Source organism: Canis lupus, chromosome 8 (genome assembly GCF_003254725.2).
Source record: "Canis lupus dingo isolate Sandy chromosome 8, ASM325472v2, whole genome shotgun sequence".
Taxonomy (NCBI): Eukaryota; Metazoa; Chordata; class Mammalia; order Carnivora; family Canidae; genus Canis; species Canis lupus.
Genome location: NC_064250.1, coordinates 1446497 through 1460058, shown reverse-complemented (window position 1 = coordinate 1460058; position 13562 = coordinate 1446497).

The window sequence follows — 13562 nt, the reverse complement described above, 5'->3', positions numbered from 1 at the left end:
CAACCTTGTGGGCACTGGGCAGGCCAGGTCACAGTGGCCCAGCCTGCCTCGGTGAGGGCCCAGTAAGCATCTGCCAAGCGGCTGGCATTCAAGTCCTTGAAGCCGGTCTGTCCCTGAAATAGGTTAAAACCCACTCCGCGGCCTCTGTTACCTGCTTACTCCCTTGGCTTGGCCACAGTGCCTATATACGCCAAGAAAAATCCCCGGGAGAAATGATTAGTGTTGGCATAGCAACAATATGCTAACAGCTCCTTCCCTCAAGCAGGCCAGCAGGACTCTCCCGCGTGGGCCCGTGGCCGGTTCCGGCGTGCGGCAAAATCCATTGAAACTGCATTCCTCTGCAGGCCCGCCGTGCCTCGGACCCTCCTGCTCCACTCCTGCTCCACCCCCGGGTTAACCCATGTTAACAAGGTGTAGGTGCTTCTGAACGCTTCCCTGTTGGACCAGAACATGCACTGAATCTGGGTCCGTGAACTGGTCTTGATGTCAGGACACTGAGGAAAAAAGAGATCGTTGTCTTTCCCATCTTCTTTGTCCTTCACCCCAGAACTTCCCTGCACCTCCAACTAACCAACGGAGGAGGGAGGGCTGCCAGAAGCACGGAGAGGGGGACAGTTCCTGTGTTTGGGGCTGCAAGTCCTAGGGGAGGCGAGTCCAACAGAATTCAACCGGAGAGAAGATTGGCAACGGCGTCCAGGCGGGGTGGGCTCAAGGCTGCTCCATTTTGTACTCAAGGACAGAATCAAGAACTCGGGTTCTTTCCAGAATCTCTGTTCATCCATCCCGAGCCCTGAACTCCTTCCAAGTCTGCGCCCCTGTGGTCATGGCTACTAACGCTTAGCAAAGGCGGAGACAAATAAATACAGCGAGACAGACAGACACAGAGGGAGACAGAGAATGGATCTGGCTTCTCATCCCTCCACAAACGGTGGAACAGTTTCCCAGAGACCTTCAGCAAATCACTTCTTGTGTCTCATTGGCAGAATCAGGTCATGTCCAGTTCAGCCCCAGTAAGTAGCAGAGTAAATAGAATTAATCCCAAATGCCTCAGGATCACCCTGAGAGCTGAAGTTAATTTTTCAGACTGAAGTTCTACTCTGCTGTGGTGGAAGGAGCGGAATGGACAGTGGGGAGGCCAGCATGACGTCCGCCGTCAAACAGTGGTAAGTATGACCAGGATGTGTGCACCATCATGGTGCCACCAGTGTGTCCCCTTCACGGTCCTCAAGCTTGGCCTTGTTCACAACCTACCTGGAAACCAGAAGATGGGGTCCGGTAATCCTCCTTTCACCAGAGAGCAAGTACGTTCTCCCTCTCTAATCCTCACTTGTGGCCTGTGACTCAGCAAGGAGCTGGGCTCTGCTCATGGTCAGCAGGAGCTGCTTCCTGAAGTCTGGGCAGATGGTGGACAGGGAGGCTCCCACAAGGGCAGAGCAGAGGCCATTTCTTCCCTTGGGTTCCCTTTATCTTCAACCGTTTTATCCGTGAGGTACCTGCATGGAAGGAGTGTGATATGGCGCCAATAAAGCAACGCCCACAAGCCACCCTTCATACAAGAACCGGGGTGATCAGAGGAGCAGTGGTGGCCCCTGCCCTAGTTCCACTGTTTCACTGGAGCCTTGGAGCAACGTAGGGAAGCAGGTGGAGAAAACTGTATTATCCCCGTATAATCAGGGATGAGGCTCAGGAGCTTGAGTGATTTGCTTAAGCCTTGGTGGACCTCAGATCTCACGAGGACTTGTCTCCAAAATACAAAATAACTCTTAAAACGCAAGGGGAAGAAGAACCACAACCAAGTTTCAAAAATGACCAAGAACCTGAGTGGACACCTCGCCAAAGAGGCCAATGAGAATGGTGGATAAGTGCATGAGAAGGTGGTTCAGCCTCATTGGCCATGAGGAAAATGCAAATCAAAACCACAAACTCGACGTGCACCCCCTAGGATGGCTACAGCGAAAGAGACAGCCAGTACCCAGTGCTAGCAAGAGTGCAGTGCAACTAGGATGCTTCTGGGGTGACACAAAGATGGTTTAACAGTTTCTTATAATGTCAGGCACATATTTTCCAGAGGACCCAGCAATCTTGCTCTTGGATACTTATATCCGAGAAGTGAAAACGTGCTCACACGAAAACGTGCACAGAGACGCAAATATCTGTGAAAGCCCCAGACCAGAAACACCCAGATGGCCCTGGAGGGGTGAAGGATCATCGATGCTATGGAACACTACTCAGCCACGAAAAACGACTGAGCTGTTGGTGGTGACAACTTGGATGAACCTAGAGAACATTGTGCTGAGTGAGGGAAGCCAGGCCCAAGGAGTCACGGATGGCACAATTTCAGGCACCCGAGGTCCTCAAACAGGCCAACCCACAGTGCAGGGCAAACTGGTCAGTGGCTGCCAGGGCTTGTGGGTGGAGGAGAGGGGGGTCTTCTGGGGTCCCAGGATTACGGTGGTCATCGGAGAAATGCATACGTATGTTAACATGCAGAGCACTGTGCCCTGAAAGGAAAAGGAGTCGAATTTTACTGTATGATCGTTTTTTAGATAAAACTTCTTTAAAAATCAGTGGCTTGTAGACCAGTCCAGCTCCTCGCCCATGGCTGTCTCTACGACCGCGCACAGCCTGGATTAGCTCAGGGCTTTGCTTGCCAGGCAGCGCCCAGGCCCATGCTCAAAGCCTCGTCCTTGGTGGAAAATTCTATTAAACTTTGGTCTCCGTTTTTCCAGCTCGAGGAAGCAGGGTGCTGGAAAGAGAAGGTGCAGAGGAGCTGCGGGCACCAACAGCAAGCTGCAGCTGGTCATCCGAGGGGAGGCGGAAAACAACAGAATGCAGACCGACATGTTCAGGCAGGTTCACACCCCGGGCTGTGTGGGTCAAGGGCTCATGGCCCCCAGACACACAGCCGCATGTCAGTCCTGGCTGACCTTGAGGAGCAGGAATCCCAAAAAAGGCCGATTTGGGCTCTCCCTGTGCAGCAGCAGAAAGGAGTGAGTAGGGTTGGTACCCAGTGGGTGTGCTACTCACGGGCAACAGTACCCATTTCAACAAGGTTGAACACATGGTGACTCAGCCTTTAGTTGGGACAAGAATTTGGACCCTAAATTTGGACAGTCCCTACTCCCGTCAACGGCTAGCACCCGCCCCCCCAACACGGCCTTGCTGCTGTCTCTAACTGCCACCACCAGTGACCATCACCCCCGACATTTACTGAGCACCTACTGTGTTCCAGAGACTTTAAGAACTTTCTATTTTTTAAAAGATGTTATTTTTTTTATTCATGAGAGACACAGAGAGAGGCAGAGACAGAGGCAGAGGGAGAAGCAGGCTCCGTGCAGGGAGCCAGATGCTGGGCTTGATCCCGGGACCCCAGGATCACACCCTGAGCCGAAGGCTGACACTTGACCACTGAGCCCCCCGGGGACCCCTCTTAAGAACTATAAATGGACTATTGACTGTAATCCTCACAACAGCCCCAGGAGGAGGAACGATAATAAGCCCAACTTTACAGATAAGGAGGCTGCAGCAGGGAGGACAGGCGGCCTCCTGGACAGCACACAGCCAGCAAGGGGCAGAGCCAAGACCCTGGAGCCCCGCGGCCTGGGAGGGAAAGGGGCAGCAGAAAGAGAGCTCGAAGACCACTGACTCCGGAGCTGTAACAGGAGAGGACTAGGGGAGGCCCATCAGGAATCCAGCTCCTCCCCAGGACCCCACTGGGCAGGACCTGGCGCTCAGGGCGGCCGCTGCCTGGTCTGTGGCACTTGGGCCCAGCCCGGGGGGAGGTCTCCGAAGGAAGAAGATGCAGCGGGGTGTCCACCCCGTGGGCACTACACACACCCAGTGACTCGGGTGGAGCCCGGAGATCTCGGGGACGCCACGCCAGCTCACACCCTGTGCTCCAAAGGTCCGGCAGGCCGCTCCAAGGTTGGGCTCGCCCCGAATAGCACCCGGGCCTCCCAGGTGTGACCTGAGTCCCGCCAAGGCCGCCGCCACCGCCTCAGTATTACTAGGCCCGTGGCCACTCAGAATGACTTTTGTTGTTTTGATCTTTTTTTTTTAAGCAGGAAATCAGATGTCAGCCAATTGTAGGGAAGGACTTGCGCCGAGGAAAAGGAGAATAAGCAACATTCCCAGACAAGTGGGATGGACGGGCCAAGCCGGAGATGGCTTCCTTCCTCTTCTGTGTGAAACGCCAGACACGGGCTTCCCCAGGTTTGTGGCGGGGGCCTAGGGAGACGCCTCTGCCCCTGCGCCCTGTCCCTCTTCCTCTCGGGCCGGCTAACGACTCTGGGCCTTACTTGCTGCCAAGACACCTGAGGCACCTGCGGGTGAGGCATCAGGTGAGCCGCAAGCGGGGCCGCCCAGAGGCCTCGGCCCTCCTTTCCGCCGGGAGATCCTTGGGCCTGGGAGGTCCCCTCGCTGCAGACGCCCTGAGACAGCGGACGAGGTATGGTGGCCCACGGAGCTGCCCTGAGCCTCTGCCCACGGGAAAATGCTTTGTTGTGCCCAAGATCGCGAATCCGAGAAACCCCCGAGGAGCCGACACCGATGCAAACTCCCGAGGGTTGATTTACAAGCTGGAGCTTGGGTCCAAGTGCACCCGACACAGCGGAGCAGGGACTTGGACCCCGAGACTAAGAAGCGTAGCAGCTTTATAGGGGCCAGTGGCCCATGGGATACGCAGAAAGGTGCACAGTCCTGTCGGTCCACACGCAGGTGGCCGATTGAATCACACCTTACCCTAAAGTATCCATTTGAACTGGCTGGTCACTCTGGTCGATTTCCGATGAGGGTGTGCCCAGCTTCTTGACTAGGGTGGGGCAGCGCCCTAAGCAATAAGCAGGTCATGTGGGGGTCATAGGGGAGGTGGCGGGTACAACACAAAATGGAGTTAGTCCTGCTCTGCTTGTCCAGGGGTGGGGGATTTTTGTCAAATTTCCTGAGTCCCACAGCTTCTGAGTTTGACGTCTTCCCCCGGGGGAGGCTCTCCAACCCGGGGACCAAGGCGGAGGGTGGGATGGTCCCACCACACCTCCCTGCAGAGGCATCTCTGGGTTCCTGGTCGGTTCATGTCAGCTCTGGTCCCGTTCAGTCTGTGACCCACCCGCAACCCAACAAAGCAGAGGCCACCACCTACCCTCCCTTCTTCCTCGGAAACAAACACGTGGAGCCCATTAAGTATCCAAATGTCACCAGCTTTAAAGGCATCGGCTTGTGTGGGAGATGCTCTATGTGTCCCTTCCTCCTTTGCTCTACCTGGAGTCCTGCTGTGATGGCTGGAGCTACAGCAATCACGTTGCCTCTATAAAGCGAAATGGAGGGTAGTGGAGAGGACAGCAGAAGGAGCCTGGATTTCGGAAGAGTTTGTGAAACGACCACACCATCCCTACATTACCCACCCTCAGACTCTAGGTCAGAAAAAGGCAGTCCTCCATCTATGTGTAGGCCAGTACTATGGCAGATCTCCGTCATTAGCAGCCAGAAGGAATGTTCTTGTTTAGAGACAGGATCTCTGCCTCCAATTAGAGACGAGACAGACCCCTTGAGGTTAAAGAAATTGTAACAAGGAGCCCAAGGAGCAAAAGGCAACCCTCAGCAACTACTCAGGTCGCTCCCCACATCAGTACTTGGTCCTTGGTCCCTGTCCTGTGGACTCACTCCCCTGGCAGGTGGGAGACCAAGCAGGTGCAGGAAACCATCCCAGACCTCGTAGATGGAGAGACAAGGACGTAGGTGATGGTCCAAAGTGGACTCTCTAGAACTCTGCTCCCTGAGACCGGTTCTAGAAGACCATAATCACGCCCCACCACGATGCTCTTTACACATGATTGCTGTTGGTTGTTAGTGAGTTTTAGCTATAAGCTAAAGACAGCCTAGGAACTCAGACAATATTCACACTGGTTGTGTTGCGAAAATGAGCGTTTAAGTTCCAAACAACTCACTCGCCTTTAAAACCCTGCTGACCTAAACTGGCGAAGGTCTGTGATGTCACGTGTTTCTCTCCAGCAGCTGCATGTGCTAATGTACATTTAACAACATCAACAACTTTTAAGGGAATGATGTTCATACACAGCTAGTCCCCTTCGGAGGTGGCCAAAATGCAAATTTTTATAAATTAATGGTTTGATGAAATTAGGACCAACACCAGAATATTTTACCATTTTTTCATTGTTCTGTGCACTCACCTCAGTGTGCATGGCCAAGATCCATGTAAAATCAGTTTTTTCATAAGTTGATACAGAAAGTGTGGCTCTAAGCTTTTCTACTTTTTTAATAGTCCTTTGCATTTGCAAATCTACCATTTCCAAAGTGCTTTTGGATCCAGTGGGTCATCTAGACTCACGGCGATCTGTTGTAAGGACAGTATTGTTTTTCCCATATTACAGGCAGAGCAGATTACTTCAAAAGAATGAGCTGAACATGAAATGATTTGCCCAGCATGGCTGGTTAGTATGCGCTCCACATGTAGCTGGAGGCACCTCTGCTGCTCTTTATATCCCGCACAAAAAGCTGCAGGGTTGGAGGTGTGCTGTGGATGCCTTCCAGCGCTTGGGCTATAAACTAACATTTTAAAGGCAAAAGAGTAAAGTGATCCTGGAGACAATAGCTCTCCTGCTTCAGTTTACCGCAGGATCACCTGAGGGAATTGTAGGAAATCTGTGCAGGGTCGAGGAATGTGCATGTTAAATTGTTCTAGAATATTTGCTACTCAAAATGTGATCCTGAGTCCAGCAACAGCAGCCTCACCCAGGAGCTTGTTAGCAATGCAAATTCTCAAGTCGCATCCCAGTCCTCCGGTATAAAAATCTGCATTTGAACAAGTTCCCCAAGTGATTTCTGTGCACATTAAAGTTTTAAGAGGCTCCCCCCCCCCCCCCCCCCCCCCCCCCCCCGCCCACTGTTTCAGATGCAGATCTTCTAGATCTCACTTTCCCTGTGTCCCGGGACAGGAGGAAATGCTTTAATCTTTTGGTTAATTTACTCAATTCCCTGAAAACTAGAATAGCTGACCAGTTGACTGTGTGACCACGGCCAGCAGACTGGGAACTCTCTCTGAAGGACAAGCCTATGTGGAAGTCCTGGCAAGCACTGTCTCTCATCTGCTCTGCAACACTGCGTATGGTGAGATGCATTATTGGCGTTTCGTTGGTAGGAAAGCCGGATTTCAGAGACTAGCGTGACTGATCCAACAGCACACCGTAAGGGGCGGAATCAGATTCAAACCCAGCACACTCTGACCCTCTGTGGTAGGGCCCTTCTGCTACCCCTGTTTCAGTTACTCTGCAACAAGGGGTTCCAAGTCTGGCCCCCAGACCTGCAGCAGCCACATCACCCGGACACTTATTAGAGATGCAAGTTCTGGGGCCCTACCCAGAAGGGGTAGGTAGACTGAACGACTCAGAATGTTTGAAAATGGAGCCCAGCTAGCCATGGCTTCTGCCTCCCAGGTGATTCTAATGCATGTGCACGAGCTTGAGAACCTCTGTGCTACGGATCCAAGCCTGGCAGATGCAGGGGAGGAGGAGATGGGGCCACCAGGTCTGACTAGAAGCCCACGGCACTCAAAACCATTCCAAGCTTCCGTGGTAGCTGAGATTTCCTCCCTTCACATAATGCTGCAGGACCTTGATGCTCAAAGGGCAGGGACTATAGCAGCACCCCCAGCCCTTGGGAGCTTGGTAGACCTGCAGGATTCAAGGCCATCCATCAGCACCTACTACTGCAGCACCTGCGTCCTGAGGAGGTTCAGGTGTATGTTAGAGCCTGAGAAGCACCGTAGAACGAGCACTAGATTGAGAGGCTCCATCCCTGAGTATAAATTCCAACTTCACCACTTTCTTGGATCTCCCCAGCCTGCTCACTTCCTAACTCAACCGGTAAAACCTTGAGGTCCCTCAAGGTCTTGAGGGAACCTCCAGGTCCCTCCGGAGAGCTGACACAGTTGAATCTCAGCCAGCCTCTAACTTGTGGTGGGACCCTGCCCTTCAGCCTGAGAGATGTCCTGGGGTGTGACATCATCCTGGGGGTTTCCTGTGAGTGGACAAAGCCCAGAAAAAGCACAGAAAGATCACGTGGCTAGAAACAGAGACCTCCCGGGTGGGGCAAGGAGGAGTGGCTAGAGTCTGAGAAAACCCATCAAAGGGCCAGGGGCACAAAGGAGGAAGTCAGTGGCTTAGATTAAGTCTGCACACACCAGGCTAGTGCACCATGCTGAGCAGCTTCCATGATGCTGAGTCCTTTCCCAAAACTGGTTTGGGTTCTGCCTCAGTTTCCCACTTGGCCTTCCAGCCCCGCCCTGCCTGAACCCCTTCCATAAGCTGATGACCAGTCTGCTCCCCACCCCACCATTGCCATCCACCGCTGCTCCCAGCTTCCTTCTCTTCCCAATGTTCACTAGATCCATGTGCCTTAAGCCAAGACCATCCAAAGTACAAGGAGATCTCACAGTAATAAGAAGCCTAGAGAGGGAGCTGGTGGTTAACCTGGCAGACAGGGAAAAGCTGACAGATTTCAGAAATAGCTGAGAAAAACCTACCAAAGCAGGTGTCACAGAGAAGAGAATGGAACCAGAGAAGTTCAGTACTGGGGGTAAAACCACCCGTACTTTGGGAGAAACCTAATCTGCCCGTGTCTAGGACTTCCAAAGCAACAGCATACTTTTTGGTGACAGCCACTTGATATCCAGGAAGCCTCAGGTTGTATTCCAGTAGGCTTTGTTAAGCCCTTTATTTTCAACATCAAACTGTGTTCTGCCAAGAAGAGATTACCCGGACATCAGGTTAAAGCCTGTAAAAGTCCAGAAGAATTCTAATGTGGCCCAACCCATGTGGGACCCACTGGCACCCACCCTGGCACTTCTCCCTGGGTTCTCCTGGATCTGGTTCCTTTCCGAATCCAGGTGTATTTGTTGGCTCAGGCTGCCATCGTGCCAGATTCCACAGACTGACTTAAATAGCAGACATTCATTTTCTCATAGTTCTGGAGACAGAAAGTGCAAAACCAAGATACTGGCAGGGTTGGTTTCTGGTGAGGTCTTGCTTCCCATCAGCCATCCTCTTCCTGTATCTTTATGTGGTCTTTCCTGTGTATGTACACCGAGAGTGAAAGAGCAAGCTCTGGTGTCTCTTCCTCTTTTTTTTTTTTTTTAATTTTTTATTCATTTATGATAGTCACAGAGAGAGAGCGAGAGAGAGAGGCAGAGAGAGAAGCAGGCTCCATGCACCAGGAGCCTGATGTGGGATTCGATCCCGGGTCTCCAGGATCGCGCCCTGGGCCAAAGGCAGGCGCCAAACCGCTGCACCACCCAGGGATCCCTGTCTCTTCCTCTTGTAAGGACACCAGTCCTACTGAATTAGGGCCCATCTGTGTCACCTTCTTTTGCCTTAATTTCCTCCATATAGGCCCTCTCACCAAATACAATCACACTGGAAGTTAGGGCTTCATCATACAGATCTGAGGAAGGCAGACACTGTTCAGTCCATAACACTAGGGTTGAGAAGCTAGGCTCCAATCAGCCCACAAAATGCAGCAAGTGGGGCCCAGCTGGTACTGGTGGGTTGGCCCCTAAAAGCTGCAGCTTCAAATAGTACAGATGAGTGTCCTCACTTCTGGACCTCAGTTTCCTCCTTTGTAAGAAATGAAGTGGGACAAAGCCCTGTTGTATACTAGGACCCCTAGATATTGATCCTGACTTGGCCACAGTCCTGCTGTCTTTGAATAAGCATGGCTTTCCTATGACCCATTTTTTCCATGTGTAAGAAGAGGTGTCAACTCACAAACAAACAAAAATCCCAACAACTCAATTTTAAAATGGGCAAAGAACTTGAATACATATTTCTCCAAAGAAGATATACAGATGGCCAGTAAGTAGCGAAAAGATGCTCAGTATCACCAATCATTAGGGAAAGGTGAATTGAAACCATACTGAGAGACCACATCATGCCCATTAGGATGGCTACCATCAAAAGAATAGAGGGGCACCTGGGTGGCTTAGTCGGTTGAACGTCCAACTCTTGGTTTCAACTCAAGCCATGATTTTGGAATCCTGGGATCGAGCCCCATGTAGGGTTCTGTGTTCAGCATGGAATCTGCTTGAGAGTCTCCTTCTCCCTCTGCCCCTCCCACTTGTGCTGTGTCTCTCTTTCAAATCTTAAAAAAAAAAAAAAAAAAGTGTTGGCAAGGATGTGGAAAAGTTGGAGCCCTTGTGTACTGTTGGTGGGAATGTAAAATGGCACAGCCAGTGTAAAAAACAGCATGGTGACCCTTCCAAAAACCTAAATATAGAGTTACCATGTGAATCCAGCAATTCCACTTCTGGGTATCTACCCCAAAGAAGTGAAAGCAGACTCAGATATTTGTACCCAAACATGGGTAGCAGCATTTGCAAAAAAGTGGAAACAACCCAAATATTCATTGATAGATGGATAAATAGAACATGGTATATAGATAATGGAATATTATACAGCTGTAAGATGGAAGAAAATCTTGTCACACGATACCACATGGATGACACTTGAGGACATGATGCTAAGCAAAACAAGCCAGTCACAAAAGAATAAATACCATAGGATTCTACTTCTGTGCGGTCACTAGAGTGGTCAAACTCCCAGAGACAGAATGGTGGTTGCCAGGGGCTGGGAGGGGGGGTGGAAAGGGGACTTAGTGTTTAATGGGGACAGAGTTCCAGTTTGGGAAAGTTCTGGAGATGGCAGATAAAGAGGGGTCATTGGTCTAATGGGTCATGCAGCTGAGCCACCAAGACACCCCAATCTTCAGCCTCTTTCCAGCCTGTGCTTCCCATACCTGAAAGGGAAACAAACACTTGTTGAGAATCTGTGGGTTTAACCAGGCTTTAGTCTTTCCTGGGGGGAGGGGATGGGGGAGTGGAAGCCCCTGGAGAAATTTGCACTTTCAGGGAGTTTAGGCCAAGTATTTTGTTTCTGTTTTTGTTTTTTGTTTGTTTGTTTGTTTTTGTTTTTGTTTTTTAGGCCAAGTATTTTGTGATGCCTGTAAGGATAAAATTCTTTAAAAATCAGGATTCTTGTACCTTTGGGTGAGTCCTGCTTATCGTATTTCTGAGCTGGGTGAGGCTGCTGGTGGATAGATTCAGGAAAACCCAAATTGGAGCCCATCTGTTCCATATTTGAAGCAAAATCATGGGAAGTAGTCAGGCTGAAAATTGGTTTGGGGTTTTGGCGGTTGTCTTAAAAAAAGAAAAAAAAAAATCCTTCAGCTGCCATGCGGATGAGTATAGTATCTTAAAACACACTGCCCTATGAAAACACACCAAATGGTCTTTGGGCATTCTAATTTGAGATGTCTGCCCTTCAAATGTGATGAGTCATTGTCAGCTTAAATGCCAGATTCTTGATTCAGGATATCTTTAAAGGACCAGAGGGGTTTGCAGCGATCCAAAGGAATGGTTTCAAACCCGGGTGCCAACCTCTACTGCCACTGCTTCCGTGGAAATCACTGCCGGGTTCCTCTGGAATGGGGTGGGCATGGCATCCCCAGGTTTCAGGCCCAGGCACCGCCCCACTGCCTCCCTGTCTCCCTCAAATCCCAGGGCTAGGGCTAGGCTGATCTCCAAAAGCCCATGTGCACCCCAAGGGTGACGATACAGTATCTTGTTCACCACAGCATCCCCAGCTTGGGAGCAAACAGAAGTTCAGCAAATATCTACCGAGTTTAATTGAATGTCCTGTGGATGATAGAGGATGGAGCATACGGGTCAAAATGTTAATTCCAAATAAACCAATTTAAACACCACTCTTTGTCTTCCTAGCTAAGTAAACAAAGAAGAAGCGCTCAAACTTTATTCCTTGCACTAATTAATACCTGAATTTTAAACCCTAAAATCACCATATTATTTTTGACTTACGATTATTAACCCTGAAAAACAAAGGCGATTATAATGAGTTGTTGGTGCTTAACTTTCTCCATTTGAGTTTCCCCCTTTAGCTAATTGCCTCTTTCTAATAAACGACAAATTCAGAGCTAGAGATCTCTATGCAGCCCAGACACACCTGCCAACCCCACGTGAGGCCAGGTGTGGGTTCACCCACTGGCCTACTTCATCCCTAAACATTGGATCCCAAGGTCCAGCTCTAGGTATGTTTCTGACCAAGCTCCTTTGTTAATCAACTTGGGTAAAATCCTTGCATTTTCTATTATACCTCGCACTTTTCAAAGCCTTTTGATAAGCGTCTATACCACTTTGTTCTCACAATCACCTGGGGAAAGCAAAAGCAACCCCATTTTGCAGAGAAGACTGAGGCATGGAGAGATCATGTGATCTGCTCACTTGCATTAAGAGCACGGTTTGTAGGGCACCTGGGGGGCTCAGTGGATGGAGCATCTGCCTTCGGCTCTGATCATGATCCCAGTTGGGATCGAATCCCCCATCGCGTTCCCTGCTCAGTGGGACATCTGTTTCTCCCTGCCCCTCCCCCAACTCTCTCTCTCTCTCACACACACACACAAAAATAAAATTTTAAAAAAGCTTTAAGAGCATGGTTTGGATCTGAATTCCTTCCCTACTTCTCTGACTTAATCATTTCTGATTTTAATGCACATTTATAAGCTTAAAACTTAGGAGTGCCCTGCTGGTTTTTTAAATAATATGCTCACCGTGACTTGGGCACACTGTAGCCAGTGCAGACACTCAGGATGCCCACCAGCTGCAATCACTTTCTCTTGTAGGACAAGAGCCTTCTTCTGAGTTAGCAAAGCTTCTTAGACTCCATGCTGCCCTCCTCTTTGGTTGCTGAGCCCAGAATCCATTTCAGGAATATGGTCTGAATTAACAGGAAGAGGAACCCAGGACAGACCAAAGAGCTGGATCTCAGGAGTCACAGGGAGCCACGGGTGGTACTGGGTCTAAAGCCGCCCAGGGTCTGCAGCAGCCGAAGACTGTACACCTTCACCCCGTCTAGAACTTTCCTATTAACAAGACTAAGCTCTCAGGGAGACAGCTCAGGGTATTTCTGTCTTGCCTTCATTGCCTGCTGCTCAGGGGGTGTGGAGCTAATGAAGTCAGCATAGTAAATGAAATTCCCATAGAATCAAAATGTGCCCTTGAAAAGCCTGGAAGCCTCCCAGAGAGAGCGGCTGCCATGGATGGGGCTGTGTGCATCCATCCAAGACATGTTACATGCAGAACGTATAGGGTACAATCCTTGCTGAGCTGAGCTATTTTCTCTGGCCCTGCCCTTTAAGCCCTCCCAGTAGAGGTTATCTTCCTCTTGTCCCTGGATGGACACTTGATGCAGTCCCTTGATTTTTTTAAAATTAAGATAAAATTCACATTAACATCAAATTAATAACCATTGGCAGTGAACAATTCGATAGCATCGAGTATATTCACACAATTGTGCAAACCAGCCCCTCTATCTAGTTCCAGGACATTTTGAGCACCCTGAAAGGAAACCCCCTACCCACCAGCACTCACTCCTTGCTCACCAACTCACCTCCTCCTCTGGCAACCACTAGTCCCCTCTCTGTCTCTATGATTTACTGATTCTGAGTATTTCATTTAAATGGAATATTACAAAAACGTGACC